General features: G+C 44.5%; 1 protein-coding gene across 2 annotated transcripts in view; it reads right to left on the bottom strand.

Moving 5' to 3' along the window:
* The window catches only part of LOC144479546 (phospholipid-transporting ATPase IC-like), a 115,164-nt gene extending 99,374 nt beyond the window's left edge, over window positions 1-15,790 (bottom strand). For both annotated transcript variants that reach the window (XM_078198370.1, XM_078198372.1), the window contains exon 1: window positions 15,576-15,790. The gene's annotated coding sequence lies outside the window, so the exon portion shown is untranslated. The remainder of the gene's footprint in view (window positions 1-15,575) is intronic.
* Window positions 15,791-16,484: the final 694 nt, after the last annotated feature.

The following is a 16,484-nucleotide window of genomic DNA, read 5'->3' as shown; positions in this document are numbered from 1 at the left end:
ACAGCCCACACTCATCACCAGGGAAGATAATCGGAAGGAGACCAGCCCCGCGCTTCCTGGATATGGATGTTGTCCGGGAGGTTGGATGCCATCGAGGAGAGGAGGGCTGCCCCGTTCCCCAGGGTAGACAGCAGACTACCTGCTAACGTGGTGGCAGAAGCCTGGGAGGCAGCAGACAGCAGTAGTGGTTTGACCCTGAGGACAGCCGTTCAATGCAGGAAGAAAATTAACGACCTCCCTAGAGCTACAAGAGTGAGTACCTACTTATGACCCTAATGCAGCCATGTTACATTAAGCACTTTCAGCTTCAACCAGCACCTCACTCAATCCCCATTCCCCTTCTCCCGAATGATCCCCATCTGTCTCACCCCCTCCTCCCCCGACACCCATCGTGATCCCTCACAGACTTGCCCCAGATCATACACATGGCACTGATGTTAAACCCCCAAACCTATCCTGCCACCCCCCTCAAAATCTCCCTTTTCTGTCCTCAAAGGATGAGGCTTTACATAACAGGAGGGAGAGAGGGAAGACGGGCAGGGGGGTCCTTACCCACTTCAAAGAAAAGGCCCTGGAAATCACAGGGGAGGGCCAGGAGCGGTCAGTACCCATCTGGGAGGTAAGGACGGCCCAAGCAAGTGAGAGTCCAAAGCAAATTCATCCATATCTCAAGTGAGTTGAACATTCTCCACACCATTGAGGATCCCAGCAGCTAACCCAGGTCCTCTGGCTTCCAGGATTGGCATCCGATGAGACAGGGCCACCTGGTGTCACACCCCCTTGTTGAACCCCTCACTACACCGCTCCAGCGATGACACGGATTTCTCGGCACTACCTTCACCGGCACAATCCACCAGCATAGATCCACTCACCTCGGTGGGGAATGTTAGCCACCAGACGTCTGGGGCACTTTCTACCGAGCATCACTCAGCTGCTGCTGCACATCGGGTGGAGGTGGGAACTTCCAGGTGAGCCAAAGTCGGAGGATTGCTGATTGCTCTGGAGGCAGAGGGTTATCACGGAATAAAAGGAATAGTAGGAATGTGGGTACAAAATTGGCTAAGTAGGGTTCCCCAGAGGTCGGTATTGGGAGACTTGCTTTTCCTGATAAATAAATGATTTAGATCCTGGTGTGCGGGGGACAATTTCAAAGTTTGCGGATGACCCAAAACTTGGAAGTATTGCAAACTGTGAGAAAGACAGTATCGACTTTCAAAAGGACATGGACAAGTTGGTTAAGTGGACAGATAGGTGGCAGATGAAGTTCAACTCGGATAAGTGTGATGTGATGCATTTTGGTAGAAGAACATGGACAGACAATATAAAATATGGGTACAATTCTTAATTGGGTGCAGGAAGAGAGGGATCTGGGTGCATATGTGCATACATTATTGAAGATGGCAAGACAGGTGAAGAGAGCATTTAGTAAAGCATATAATATTCTGGGCTTTATTAATAGGGGTATAGAGCAAGGATGGTGAACTTATAAAAAACACTAGTTAGATCTCAGCTGGAGTATTGTGTATAATTCTGGGCACCGCACTACAGGAAGGATGTGAACGCATTTGAGAGAGTGCAGAAGAGGTTTACAAGAATGGTTCCTGGGATGAGAAAAATTAGATTGAGGATAGACTGGAGAAGTTGGAACTGTTCTCTTTGGAGAGAAGAAAGCGAAGAGGTGTTCAAAATCATGAGGGAGCTGGGCAGAGTTATTTTAGTTCTGTGGGCTTTGCTGGTCAGGCCAGCATTCATTGCCCATCCTTAATTGCCCTTCAGAATGCGATGGTGCGCTGCCTTAGTGTGAACGGCATTCTGGCTCAATCATCCATCTAGCCCTACTTCACCTGAGGACTACACGTGATTTTATCTCCAGGGTAAATATTCACCGTCGCCACACGGACTGGGGATACTCTCTACAATTTCCACTCCATCAACTTCAATGGGATGAAAATCAGGCAGAATGTAGAATGACTGCGAAATTGCCTCTGTTGGTTCACTGACTGCATGGTGAAGATGGAAACATATCCTCTGTGAGCAGTGGAACAGGAAATTAATTGGGTTACTACAGTAACCATAAACAACAAAGGACATGCTTACCATCCTATGTCAAGGTTATGAAAGTGAAACCTTACCTTACTTGGTAAAAGCAATTTAGGCTGGTCTACTTCTCAAGGATGTCAATTATGGAGGTGTTGATTCTATAATGCACCTTTTACCCACCGTAGGAAAGGCACTCTGATCAAATTGCTTCATCCAAGTGTATTCGAAAGTTCATTCAATACAAACAATGCAGTTGTTCATTCGCTGCCTGTTTTTATTATTCAATGTGACTCACCATTATTTTTCTTTGATTTATTTTCCATTGAAGTGTCACACATCCACAAAACATTGTTTAAACATTAAACACATTACTCCATGATGTGTATCTCATGGCAAAATCCATTAACATGCAGAGCTGGCTGATCTGTGACCACTTCAGCAATAGAGATGTCTCGAAGGTTTTTCCATCCACAGGACACGAGTTCATGAGTGAAAGTGTTCCATTTATGTACCAATATAACTAAATTTACTTTCACAATAAAAGAGGGATAATTGGAATGCCATCTGCTCACAATTTGCTCTATAAAGGAGATTGAGCTAAGATTGATTAGTGATTGTAGAATAGGGTGTTAGCGGTCGTGGGTTTGGAAGGTGTTGCCCAAGGAACCTTGGCGAGTTCCTAGTTTAGTTTATATATTATTGTCACAAGTAGGCTTACATTAACACTGCAATGAAGTTACTGTAAAAATCCCCTAGTCGCCACACTCCGGCCCCTGTTCGGGTACACTGAGGGAGAATTTAGCATGACCAATGCACCTAACCAGCACGTCTTTCGGACTGTGGGAGGAAACCGGAGCACCCAGAGGAAACCCACGCAGACAGAGGGAGAATGTGCAGACTCCACGCAGATAGTGACCCAAGCCGGGAATTGAATCCAGGTCCCTGGCACTGTGAGGCAGCAGTGCTAACCACTGTGCCACCACCCCACCCGGGAATCAATCTTGTAGATGGTGCACATGGCTGCCATCGTTCTTCAGTGGTGTTGGGGGAGAATGTTTGTGGTAGGGGTAGCAATCAAACGGGCTGCTTTGTCCTGGATGGTGTCAAACTTCTTCAGTGTTGTTGCAGCTACACTCACCCAGGCAAGTGGAGAATATTCCATTACACCCATGATTTGTGCCTTGCAGATGATGAACAAGCTTTAGGGAGGCATATAATTGACTTCAAAAGCTTACATCTGTCTAGAAAACCATGTTTCCTATTATGTTTTTTCCCACTTTTACAGCTTTTTCCACTTTCATTATACACTAAATTTCCTTTGCATGTCATGCACTCCTTAAAGAGCATCACCTTTCACATTAGCTGCTGTGACCTTTTATCGCTAGATCAACTGCAGATTTCCCCCTACCTATATGTGCCACATTACTCATACCCTCAGTGAAATTCACTTTGTTCTATCTTGGGCAGTACTATGGCAGATCAGCCAATACATTCATCATGATAACAGACTCAACAAATGAGTCACTTTGAAAGTGCACTCACCTGCCATTGGTTACACTGCAGCATCTCAGTTTCACATCTCCCATCCTACACTGCAGAGATTTCTATTGTCTAACCTGTTCCATTTCTGTGCTCTTTGGGACTATAAATCTCAAAGGTGTTTACAATCTCTGTTCAGATAAGTATCTGTGAACTTGATCAAACTCAGGACAAATATATCTCCGTTCGTAGAGCAGACCGAAAAGTATTTCTGTGCCTATTAGAAATACTATTAGATCAACAACCTTTATTTTCAAAGCTTGGTGTAAGAGAAGTTTTCTGAGGTGTCCCACTGGGGTGTCTTGTACTTGGTTGATCTTACACAACCAATACCTAGACTACGAAAGACAGCATGTAGTTAAAAAATGAAAAGGATTTTTATTTGCTAATGCATGCATCAGGTGAGGGTTGACTATCCTCTCTGACATAATAATAACGTGAAATTGATGTACTCTTCTGAACACTTCAATATCCCGCCCAGCTTGCCACCCAAACTGGAGGGTCCAATTATAATAGGACAGTATTACCTTAGCCAATAACGTTCCACCTGTCAACAGGAAAGGAGCTCGTTAGTCCATGGTATCTAAAGGCCCTTCCCTCGTTACTGGGAAACCTAACTACGCAAAACCCAGTAGATTCAAGGATATTGCTAATATCTACACATTTTAATCGGTTAAAGGAGTCAGTTCTTTTGCCTGAATCTGGCCTCTCATCAGCTTGAGAGACTGTACCAGCCTCGCTAGCCAGGAATGAAGATACTCCCATTCATTCCAGACATCTGATTAACTTGCAGCTGCCTAACCCAGGCAGATAAGAACGAACTGCTCACTCTATTTCCTGGTCTCAAAAATGTGGCATGTCTGCTGCTGTCTATTTCCCATCATGCTGAGCAAACAGATTGTTGTTTGGCCAAGGTTCGCAAACACATTGAAAACTACATTTTAGTTACAATACTTGTTTAAAAATTCATTACTATTGATTATATGTGATTAATAGGTAATACCTTTGCATATATTGTATTAGGCACATGGTGAATCTCTATTCTATATATAAGGCACCTTGTAATCTCCTCCTTAACCTAGTCGACTTATTATGGTAAATCCAAAATGACAGCCTTTATGCTAGGAATTCTACACTACTTCCCCATCACTTCGCATAGTAGAAGTTAATGTTATAATTGAAAAGGTTCAGAAATAACTCTTCACTTGTAAGCTCTTACCAGAAGGAGACATTAGGTTATTAAAAGTGATCAGAAGCCCAGTGAAACCAAGGATTTGGAGAATCGCTTTACAAGCTATTCCGGCTCTGGCAGCTCTCCCCCATCTTCATTTCCACAAATTTGGCAACTTTTGTGAATTAAGAACCAATTATGTTGTGCTTAACTGTGCATAAATATCAGTCCAAAGATATGCGGGTTAGGTTGATTGGCCATGCTAAAATTGCCCCTTAGTATTCTGAGATACGTCGGTTAGAGGGATTAGCAGGGTAAATATGTAGGGATATGGGGGTACGGCCTGGGTGGGATTGTTGTCGGTGCAGACTCGATGGGCCGAATGGCCTCTTTCTGCACTGTTGGGTTTCTATGATTCTATGAATTGAGCTACCAACATATCATTTTTGCCTATAGTTTAAAAGCTTTGTGAAATATGTCATTAAACCATTCCTGATAAGCATTTTTTTAAAAATCCAACTCAACTTTGTGTTTGCAACCTCCAGAGATTGCTTTATGGATCTCAGACTTCTGACAAGAGATTATTAAATTATCTCATTTATCTAAGCTGATTAAATTCTTTTTAAAAACAATTGCTTCTGTTTTTTGTGACATATGTTACTCTGTTGTGCACGTGAGTGTGTCGGAATGCTGAATGTGGAATGTGAAAATAGGTGCCGAAACGCCTGTCAGTTATGAGGCATATTTTTTGCCCCGAGTGTAGGATGGTAATGCACGATTACTAATTTTAACAGGGAGTGCCAAATTGATCAGTGAGCAACTATTAAAGTTGCTACTTAGAAATTAGCAACAAGTATATAATTGCTCATGTCAGAGCAGCAGCAGAAATGGTTGAATCAGGAAATGCAACTGACAGCGTTGAGCACTGGGCGTCACGAGTTACTTGAGCAAGTGAAAGTTCAATGCACGAAGTGGCAGGAGGCTATGCAAAAGATGCAAGCACTAGAAACAGCTCAAATGGTCAGTGCTGAGAATGAGCAGAGATAGAAGGACAGAGAGTAAAATAACTAATAGCTCATAAAATATATAATTGGTCAATGGATTCAAATGCTCCAGGTACTGAGCGGGTTTTACATTGTTGAATATGTAGGTATGTTTCACTCCACCTGATCTTTTTTGCTTTAATATGGAGTCGACCTACCCATTGAGCTGTTTAGCTGATAGCTTTGGCTATGTTTTGATCATAACAGCAGAAAGCTCTTCCTATGTGCATTTGAATGTTATTAGCTGTGAGACAGAGGGAGGGAGAAACGGAGGGGGAGAAAGAGAACAGGAGGGTGGGAGAAATGGGGGGTGAGAAAAAGAGAGCAGGAGGGAGAAATGGAGGGAGAGAAAGAGAACAGGAGGGTAGGAGGGAGAAAAGGAGGGGGAGAAAGAACAGGAGGGAGGGAGGGAGGGGGAAATGGAGGAGGAGAAGGAGAACGGGAGGGAAGGAGAAACGGAGTGGGAGAAAGAGAACAGGATGGAGAGAGGGAGGGAGGAAAGGGAGAGAGAGAGGAAAGAAGGACGGAAAGAAGGATTTCATTTATACGGCATATTTTATAGCTTCAGGACACTCCAATGCAAAGAACAAAGAAAGGTATAGCTCAGGAACATGCCCTTCGACTCCCCCCCCCCCCCCCAACCCCACCACCCCACCAAGCCTGTATTGATCATGATGCCCTAACTAAACTAAAAAAAATCTTCTGTCCTTACTCGTACTATATCCCTCTATTCCGTCCCTATTCATGTACCCATCCAGATGCCTCTCAAATATTACTAATGTGCCTGTTTCCACCACCTCCTCTGGCAGCGCGTTCCAGGCACCCACACTCTGTGTGAAAAGCTTCCCCCACACATCTCCCTTAAACTTTCATTCCAGGCCGGTAATAAGGAATGCCTCAATTCTCTGGAACACTTTTGCTGTTATTTTATTCAATATTAGTCCCCCCCCCCGTCCCCCCGTCCTGTCATCTCCCCAACCTAACTAACCTCAAAGTGTCAATCAGCCAGATCATTAAAGTATCAATAGCAGAAACTATAAGCACTTGACACCTCTTTATCTCATGCAAAAATGGACATTGAGTCAGTAACAGAATAGATCTAAGGAAAAAAGCTGTCAATCAAGCCATGTTTTCCCTTGTGTGCAGCAGTGGCAGAGAGCCTCGGCTTTCATTCATTGGTTAGAAATGCAGGGCTTACTTGCCCATATGCCTCTCTTACACAAGTGCAAATTGGAGTATCGGGAAAGGGGAGGGAAGCAGGAATCTCAGAATTGGGTCCCATCAATACAGAAGGAAGCCATTTGGCCCAAAAAGACTGCACAAACAACAATCACACACTACTCCTATATCCCCATAACCCCACACATTTACCCTGCTAATCCTCCTGACTAATCTACTTTAGAGCAGAGAAGGCTGAGGGGAGACCTGATTGAGGTGTACAAAATTATGAAGGACATAGGTAGGGTGGATAGGAAGAAACTTTTTCCCTTAGTAGAAGGGGGGCGATAGGTTTAAGTTAAGGAGCAGGGCAGTTAGAACATAAGAACTAGGAGCAGGAGTAGGTAATCTGGCCCCTTCAGCCTGCTCCACCATTCAATAAGATCATGGCTGATCTTTTCGTGGACTCAGCTCCACTTACCCGCCCGCTCACCATAACCTTAATTCCTTTACTGTTCAAAAATGTATCTATCCTTGCCTTAAAAACATTCAATGAGGTAGCCTCAACTGCTTCACTGGGCAGGGAATTGCACAGATTCACAACCCTTTGGGTGAAGAAGTTCCTCCTCAGCTCAGTCCTAAATCTGCTCCCCCTTATTTTGAGGCCATGCCCCCTAGTTCTAGTTTCACCCGCCAGTGGAAACAACCTTCCTGGTTCTATCTTATCTATTCCCTTCATAATCTGATATGTTTCTATAAGATCACCTTTCATTCTTCTGAATTCCAATGAGTATAGCCCCAGTCTACTCAGTCTCTCCTCATAAGCCAACCCTCTCAACTCCGGAATCAACCTAGTGAATCTCCTTTGCAACCCCTCCAGTGCCAGTATATCCTTCAAAGGGGATTTGAGGAGAATTTTCTTCACCCAGAGGGTGGTGGGAATCTGGAACGCCCTGCCTGAAAGGGTGGTAGAGGCGAGAACCCTTACAACATGTAAGAACCATTTAGGTGAGCACTTGAAACGACATAGCATATAAGGCTACAGATCAGGTGCTGGAAATTGGGATTCAAATAGATAGGTGCAGACACAATGGACTGAAGGGCCCCATTCTGTAAAACTCTCTGGCCATGACTCTAAATTCTGGCTTTCAAACAAGAGGCACCCTGCCACAAAAGGTGGAAGTGATTTCATGCTATCAAAGCCTCATTGATGAGAAATATCACAGGTCAACATGACACGCCTATACGTGGAAGTACCCAGTTTTAGTAATGATTTAGTGATTTCATGCCATCAAAGCCTCATTGATGAGAAATATCACAGGTCAACATGACACGCCTATACGTGGAAGTACCCAGTTTTAGTAATGAAGCTGAAACTATGAGGTAATCCCATCTATTTACGGACACCATTTTGCAAAACAGTTAAGAAATTGACTGTTTAAGGCTCCATGTACAATGAATAAATTTTATTTGAAAATCATAGAATCCCGACAACCATTTGGCCCACTGAGCCTGCACCCTCAACAATGCCACCCACCCCCTTTTCCCGTAACCCCACGTGTTTATCCTGCTAATCCCCCTGACATGAAGGGACAATTTAGCATGACCAATCAACCTAACCTGCACAACTTTGGACTGTGGGAAGAAACCGGAGCACCCGGAGGAAACCCACGCAGTCACGGGGAGAACGTGCTAACTCCATACAGTTATCCCCGAGGCCGGAATGGAACCCGGGTCCCTGGCACTGTGAGACAGCAGGGCTAACCACTGCGCTACTGTCCAGCTGAAAAGCTCACTTGGACTGGGAGAAAAACCAAAAAATATCACCCACATACACTTGTCACTCAGGCGAGACTGCTTGGTAGTTGCTGTGCACCATCATCCTCCTGACCTCTGTCTGTTTTTTGCTTGATGCATTCACGTCAATGCTTAGTAGCAATTTTGTGCAACATGCTTCCATTATTCGGACCTTCTTGTTATAACCCTTTGGCCAACAGTTCAATATCTGGAACATCACTTTAACTACTCAATGGGGGTAGGGCCTGGGTGGGATTGTGGTCGGCGCAGACGTGATGGGCCAAATGGCCTCTTTCTGCACTGTAGGGTTTCTATGATGACTCAAACAGGACACTTTGTCATCAGTGTGACTCATTCATCCTGAGCTTTGATGTCTATGGGTTTTTTGCCGAAATGTCACTAAAGTATGATCACAAGTCATCATCATAGAAATCATCATAGAAACCCTACAGTACAGAAAGAGGCCATTCGGCCCATCGAGTCTGCACCGACCACAATCCCACCCAGGCCCTATCCCCATATCCCTACATATTTTACCCACTAATCCCTCTAATCTACGCATCTCAGGACACTAAGGGACAATTTTAGCATAGCCAATCAACCTAATCCGCACATCTTTGGACTGTGGGAGGAAACCGGAGCACCCGGAGGAAACCCACGCAGACACGAGGAGAATGTGCAAACTCCACACAGACAGTGACCCAAGCCGGGAATCGAACCCAGGTCCCTGGAGCTGTGAAGCAGCAGTGCTAACCACTGTGCTACCGTGCCGCTCATGTCTATGAAGAGCTACCATTCCACCTTCATTCTCCATCAGGAGGCTCAATTACTACAGAATAATAGTGTGACGTGTGTTACTTAGAAGTGTGCCACTGTTTTGCTCAGTTCTTGGGTAAGGTTTACATATTGTAAAAATCAGCTTTCTGCTGCTAAGACTGCTGCTTTCTGCTGCTGCCTCAATGGCACTGAATGCTTCAGTAATTGTAATTGCCAGTGCTTTTTAATATCATAAAATCCCTATGATATGTTCAAGAATGGCTGATACAGCTTTTATACGTGACTTAAAAACGTTGTCTACAATTCACTTCTGGTGATATTATGCAAGTAAATGCAAAAACTGCCCTTCTTTCTATTCTATAAAGTGAGGTCAAGACACAGTTTTGTTTTTGAAATGTCCCTCCTACCAAGCAAACTTTGCACGACTCTTAATAAGAACCTCGGTAAGTCTTTTATAGGGATTAACAGGGTTTATTTACCTTCACCTTGAAGCTCCCCGCTGAAGTGTAGCTAATCTACAGAACTAGTGAGAAGCTGTTCAACCTCTGACACCTCCAGGCCGGAGCTAAGACCACCCCGGCCTCAGTCATCAAGCGGCAGTAGGCAGACGATGCCGATGTGTGTGCACACTCAGAGGCCAAGCTACAGGTCATCGTTGATGCATTCGTTGAGGCGTATAAGAGAATGGGCCTCAGACTAAACATTCAGAAAACAGAGGTTCCCTACCTGCTCTTGCCACACAATGGTACCCAACAACTATCAAGAACCACAGTGAGCCCCCGGACAACGTGGATCATTTCCCATACTTCAGGAGCCTCCTCCTGGCGCAAGCAGTCGTCGATGATTAAATTCAGCATCCATTCCAATGCGCTAGTGCAGTCTTCAGATGCCTGAGGAATAGAGTGCTCAAAGACTGAGACCTCAAATCCAACCCCATGTTCATGGCCTACAGAGCAGCCATGGTCCCCGCCCTCCTGTATGCATCAGAGACATGGACAATGTACAGCAGACACCTCAAATTCCTGGAGAGATATCGCCAACATTGCCTCCGCAAAATTCTGTCAACCCACTGGCAGGATAGGTGTACTAATGTGAGCGTACTCTCCCAGGCCAATATCCCCAGTATTGAGGCACTAGTCACTAGCTGCGATGGGCGGGCTACATTGTCCGCATGCCCGACACAAGACTGCCGAAACAAGTGCTCGACTCTGAGCTCTGCAATGGCAAACGTTCATTAGGAGAGCAGAGGAAACACTACAAGAACACTCTGAAAGCCTCCCTAAATAAATGCAACATCTCCATCAACACTATTATAGAAAGGATATTATTAAACTAGAAAGAGGGCAGAAAAGATTTACTAGGATGCTGCCGGGACTTGATGGATTGAGTTATAAGGAGAGGCTGGATAGACTGGGAGTTTTTTCTCTGGAGCGTAGGAGGCTGAGGGGTGATCTTATAGAGGTCTATAAAATAATGAGGGGCACAGATCAGCGAGATAGTCAATATCTTTTCCCAAAGGTAGGGGAGTCTAAAACTAGAGGGCATAGGTTTAAGGTGAGAGGGGAGAGATACAAAAGTGTCCAGAGGGGCAATTTTTTCACACAGAGGGTGGTGAGTGTCTGCAACAAGCTGCCAGAGGTAGTAGTAGAGGCGGGTACAATTTTGTCTTTTAAAAAGCATTTAGATAGTTACATGGATACGATGGGTATAGAGGGATATGGGCCAAATGCAGGTAATTGGGATTAGTTTAGGGGTTTAAAAAAAAGGGCGGCATGGACAAGTTGGGCCAAAGGGCCCGTTTCCATGCTGTAAACCTCTATGACTCTATGAACACGGGGAAGCACTTGCCTTAGAACAGACAAACTGGAGAAGAAGCGTCCGTGAAGGCACCAACCACCTTGAGCGTCACCGGGTGGAGCACGCAGTGGCCAAGTGTAAACAGCGGAAAGAGAGCGCAGAACCCAGAGCGTGCCACCCACCCGCTTCATCAAACACCACACGCCAAACCTGTGGCAGAGTCTGCGGCTCCAGGATTGGACTGTTCAGCCAGAGCAGAACCCACCTCCCCGGAGTGGCAACAAGTCATCCTCGACCCAAAGAAAGAAAATTCACCTCTTTTCCTGCTCTCTTTACATCCATTTCAGACCACAAACAAAAATGTGAGTGCACCAATAAGGCAGAACACATCTACCATTGTTTTCCCAGCAGTTTGTGCGTATGTTAATTATCACTAATGTCAGAGCAGAACATTTCACCTTCCCTATTCAGTTCAATTTCAGCATTATCACTGCAACACCAACAATAACCATAAAATATCATAATCTCAATGCTCATTGAACAATAGTATCGTAAAACTTATATCATAGAAGAAAGTTATAACCCCATTATGTTAGTTTTGACTTCATGAAAGATCTATCCATTGGGTCTATTTTCTGTGTTTTTTTTCTCCACAGCCATGGTACTCATTTCTTTCTCATGTATATACATCCAATACCCATTCGGAAGTCACTATTGAATCTGCTTCCACTACCCCTTCTGTTAGTGCATTTCAGATGATCGCAACTCACTGCATATAAAGAATTATCCTCATCTCCCCCGCCTCGGTTCTTTTCCAATGATCTGTAAACTGCGTACACCCATTATTATCTCTCCTGCCAGTGGAAGCAGTTTTATTTTTTCTCTTAATCGGCCACATCAAAATCAAAAGGGAACAAAAATTACCAACAAGTTCAGAAGTGGCAAAAGAAGCTGAGAAGAAAACAGAAACAAGGGGAGAAAATATCGATTCAAACGACCTCTTATTTCCTTCTTCCTCTCCTTACCTGTAAACCTCTGCCCTTATCTCTCTTTACAGCCACAGTGAGTCAGTCACCTTAAATACTGGTAATCTTTGGCCTTAAGCCTATTAAGAACAGTGCCATGTGATCAGTCTGTTTAGGAAAAAAATTATTGCCAGCTCATCGAAAACCACAAATAAACAGATCAAAGAAACAATAAATCATCAACAAAAGTTCTTCCAGAAACACAAAAATGGCATACCTTGACCTTCATAGCCAAGATTATACCCCCTGAGATACATACTTACATTTTAATACCACTTTGATTATTTGCACTGCTAAATTCAACATGTAAAGTGTCACAAGTAGGCTTACATTAATACAGCAATAAAATTACTGTGAAAATCTTCTAGTTACCACACTCTGGCACCTGGTTGGGGTGCATTGAAGGAGAATTTCGCACAGCCAATGCACCTAACCAGCACGTCTTTTGAACTGTGGGAGGAAACTGGAGCACCCGGAGAAAACACATGCAGACACGGGGAGATCGTGCAGACTCCACACAGACAGTGATCCAAGCCAGGATTCGAACCCAGGTCCCTGGCACTGTGAGGCAGTAGTGCTAACCACTGTGCCACCGTGCAGCCCTATGTATGCAAGGTTTCAATCTGACAGCATGACTGAACCATAAAAAGGGTTCGAATTCAGTAGCGCATGCAGAATGAAGTGTTGTCAGTGCTGATATTGAAAGGTAATATGGCTCAGCTAGAGATAAACTTAAGTGAAGCAACCTATAACCAACAAAATTGCACATTCAAGTGTCAGCAAAACTCCACTGTGATAACAAAAAATAGGTGCTGCCACTACATCCAACCCTTTCCATGCCAGTCTCAGGCCCTGAGACAGGGGCAGCATGGTAGCATAGTGGTTAGCACTGCTGCCTCACAGCACCAGGGACCCGGGTTCAATTCCCAGCTTGGTCACTGTCTGTGCGGAATCTGCACATTCTCCCCGTGTCTGCGTGGGTTCCCTCCGGGTGCCCCGGTTTCCTCCCACAGTCTGAAAGACGTGCTGGTTAGGTGGATTGACCCAAACAGGCGCCATAGTGTGGCGACTAGGGGTTTTCACAGTTACTTCATTGCAGTGTTAATTTAAGCCTTGCTTGTGACTAAGAAATAAAAAAAAAAGAGAATGTTGAATAACATCAATGCTGTCATGTCAGCCATGCAACCTTGTCTACCCACAAGAAGCACCTGCTTCCTTTGAAAAGCCCTCTACTGTATTGTCTGTTACATGTTTGGACAATGGCCCTCTGTCTTTCAAAGAAAATCCCACCCACGCCCTATTTCTATATGCTAAATGCTGGTATTTATAACCTGCACCTTTTCCTTCTGTCATCAAGTGTTACAGATAGTGTGAGGTTGAAACATTTTGAAACAGAAATGAAAAGTTCAAAATAAAATTATACTGTGCCACATCATAAAACCACCGGGCATCAAAGTAACCTTGTTAGAAAAAAAAGCACATCAGCCTAGTTATGGTAAGATTCTTTCAGTTTTAAACCTAGAACGTGTAGTATGGAGTGAGAGGGGATCTCATAGATAATTCTAACAGGGTTAGACAGGGTAGATTCAGAAAAAATGTTCCCAATGGTGGGGGAGTCCAGAACATAGTTTGAGGATAAGGGAAAAGTCTTTCAGAACTGAGGTTCTTCACCCAGAGGATGGTGAATGTGTGGAATTCACTACCACAGAAAGTAGTTGGGGCCAAAACATTGTCTGATTTCAAGAAGAAATTAGATATAGTTCTCGGGGCTAAAGGGATCAAGGGAGAAGGGGGTGGGAATCAGGATATTGAATTTGATGCTCAGCCATGATCAAAATGAATGGCAGACAGGCTCAAAGGGCCGAATGGCCTACTCCTGCTTCTAGAATCATAGAATCCCTACAGTGAGGCCATTCAGCCCATTAAGTCTGCATAGACCACAATCCCACTCAGGCCCTATTTCTATAACCCCCACATATTTACCCTGCTAATCCCCTGACACGAGGATCAATTCAGCATGGCCAATCCACCTAACCCGCACGTCCTTGGACTGTGCAAGGAAATCGGAGCACCCGAATGAAACCCACGCAGACACGGGGAGAATGTGCAAACTCCATTCAGACAGTGATCCATGGCCAGAATTGAACCCGGGTCCCTGGCGTTGTGAATTGATGTGGAATTGCAGTTTCACTGGCTGTCTTGTCTGGAGACAATACACATCTTTTTAGCCTGTCTTGATGCTCTCTCCACTCACGTTGTTTGTTTCTTAAAGACTTGATTAGCTGTAAGTATTCGCATTCCAACCATTATTCATGTAAATTGAGTTTGTGTCTTTATATGCCCTGTTTGTGAACAGAATTCCCACTCACCTGAAGAAGGGGCTTGGAGCTCCGAAAGCTTGTGTGGCTTTTGCTACCAAATAAACCTGTTGGACCTTAACCTGGTGTTGTTAAACTTCTTACTGTGTTGTAAATTAACAGTGCTAACCACTGTGCCACCGTGCCGTCCCAGTTTCTATGGTCCCGTAGTTTAATTTTTCCAAAGTTCCATTCTATTCCCATGGGGCCGGATCATAAACTGAATTTCTATCTTGTTAAGTCGGAAGAAATGTAATGGAAAAGATGGACTTTGAGCAAAAAAAAAGTCAGAAAATGCAAAGAACTAATTTTATTAAAATATTACTCCCCTGTTCACCTTGCTAATGAATGTGATAGTTGATCCTTAGCCTTGTAGTGCTAACCTTTCTCCGGCCAGAGCACCGCTGTATCCCATTACACATGAACAATGTCTAATTTGTCAAGCACCGACAGAATGGGTCCACTGTTTAAGTTTCAGATCTGAAATGTCAGTCATTCGAAACAAGCCAATTTTCGGTAAGCTCTTTTTTTCGTAACCTGTTGCGCAATTTAAAAAAAAACCCATTAAGCTGCATAATCGTGAGTTGCCAGAATACAAACTGATTTAACCCATTCTGGTCACGATGAACCTTCAAGAGCTGAACATCCCCACAGTTCCTGCTATCAGAGCAACAGAGAGACGCCAGTTAACTCTTAGAAGAGCGGGGATGTTGAAACTTAGCTGCGGTTGAGTTATATTGCGGTGAGTGAAGAGTGTTCGCTGGCATCTTATCAGTGGTATCGACAAAGCCCTGTCTGAGCTCACAAAACATGAAGTTGGAGCCTATCTAATTCACTGTTCACTATATAACATATACATCGAAAAACTTACCGAACAACAGGTTGTGTTCCCAAGCATTTGCTTTGTACCAAGTTCTCCCAATGTAAGTCGCTGTGCAACCATGTGGCTCGGACGATTTTGTCTTGCAGAGTTTTTTGACATAAAGTATCAATGAAACTCCAGCGGAGGGGGTAGATTCTAACAGTTTAACTGGTAACTTCTTCTCTCTCGCCACAGTCCTGAAGCCAGAGAGAGTGAGGATGTAAGTGTTCTATTCAGTACAAGAACACAATTCTGCTCCAGTGAAAGTTCGATGCCGTTTACAAGAGAGGAAATTGCATCACATGACGCTCTCGCATCATCTCATCTGAAAGTTAATGTGGGGATTGGCTGGGATTTGCCCTGGGATGTCCAGAGTTAGGGAAGGGCTGGCTGTTAATGTGAATCCTCCTTAACACACTCTGCCGTGGAGTTCCACAAGTTAAAACGTGGCTTGATTTTCCGTTGGGAACTGGGTGCCCCAGTTCACAACAGAGGGGAGCTTCCCGGATCGAGAAAGGACAGAACAACCTCTCTATTTGAGCCAGAATTACAGAATACCGCAAGCATTTCAATCTGAAAAAGGCTTAAACTGGGCTGTGACTAATAAGGTGTGATATAAATACATGAGTTAATTACAGGCAGATTCCAACAACTCATATAGAATCCCGACACTGCAGAAGGAGGCCATTTGGCCCATTGAGTCTGCACCGACTCTCTGATAGAGCATCTTACCGAGGACCACACCCCGCCCTCTCCCTGTAACCCCATACATTTTCCACGGCTAATCCCCCTAAACTAGACATCCTGGACACAAAGGGGCAATTCAGCATAGCCAATGCACCCAACCCGCACATCTTTGGACTGTGGGTGGAAACCGTCGCACCTGGAGGAAACCCACGCAGACACGGAGAGAATGTG

This window comes from Mustelus asterias, chromosome 26 (assembly GCF_964213995.1).
Source record: "Mustelus asterias chromosome 26, sMusAst1.hap1.1, whole genome shotgun sequence".
NCBI lineage: Eukaryota > Metazoa > Chordata > Chondrichthyes > Carcharhiniformes > Triakidae > Mustelus > Mustelus asterias.
This window is presented reverse-complemented; position numbering and strand designations above follow the sequence as displayed.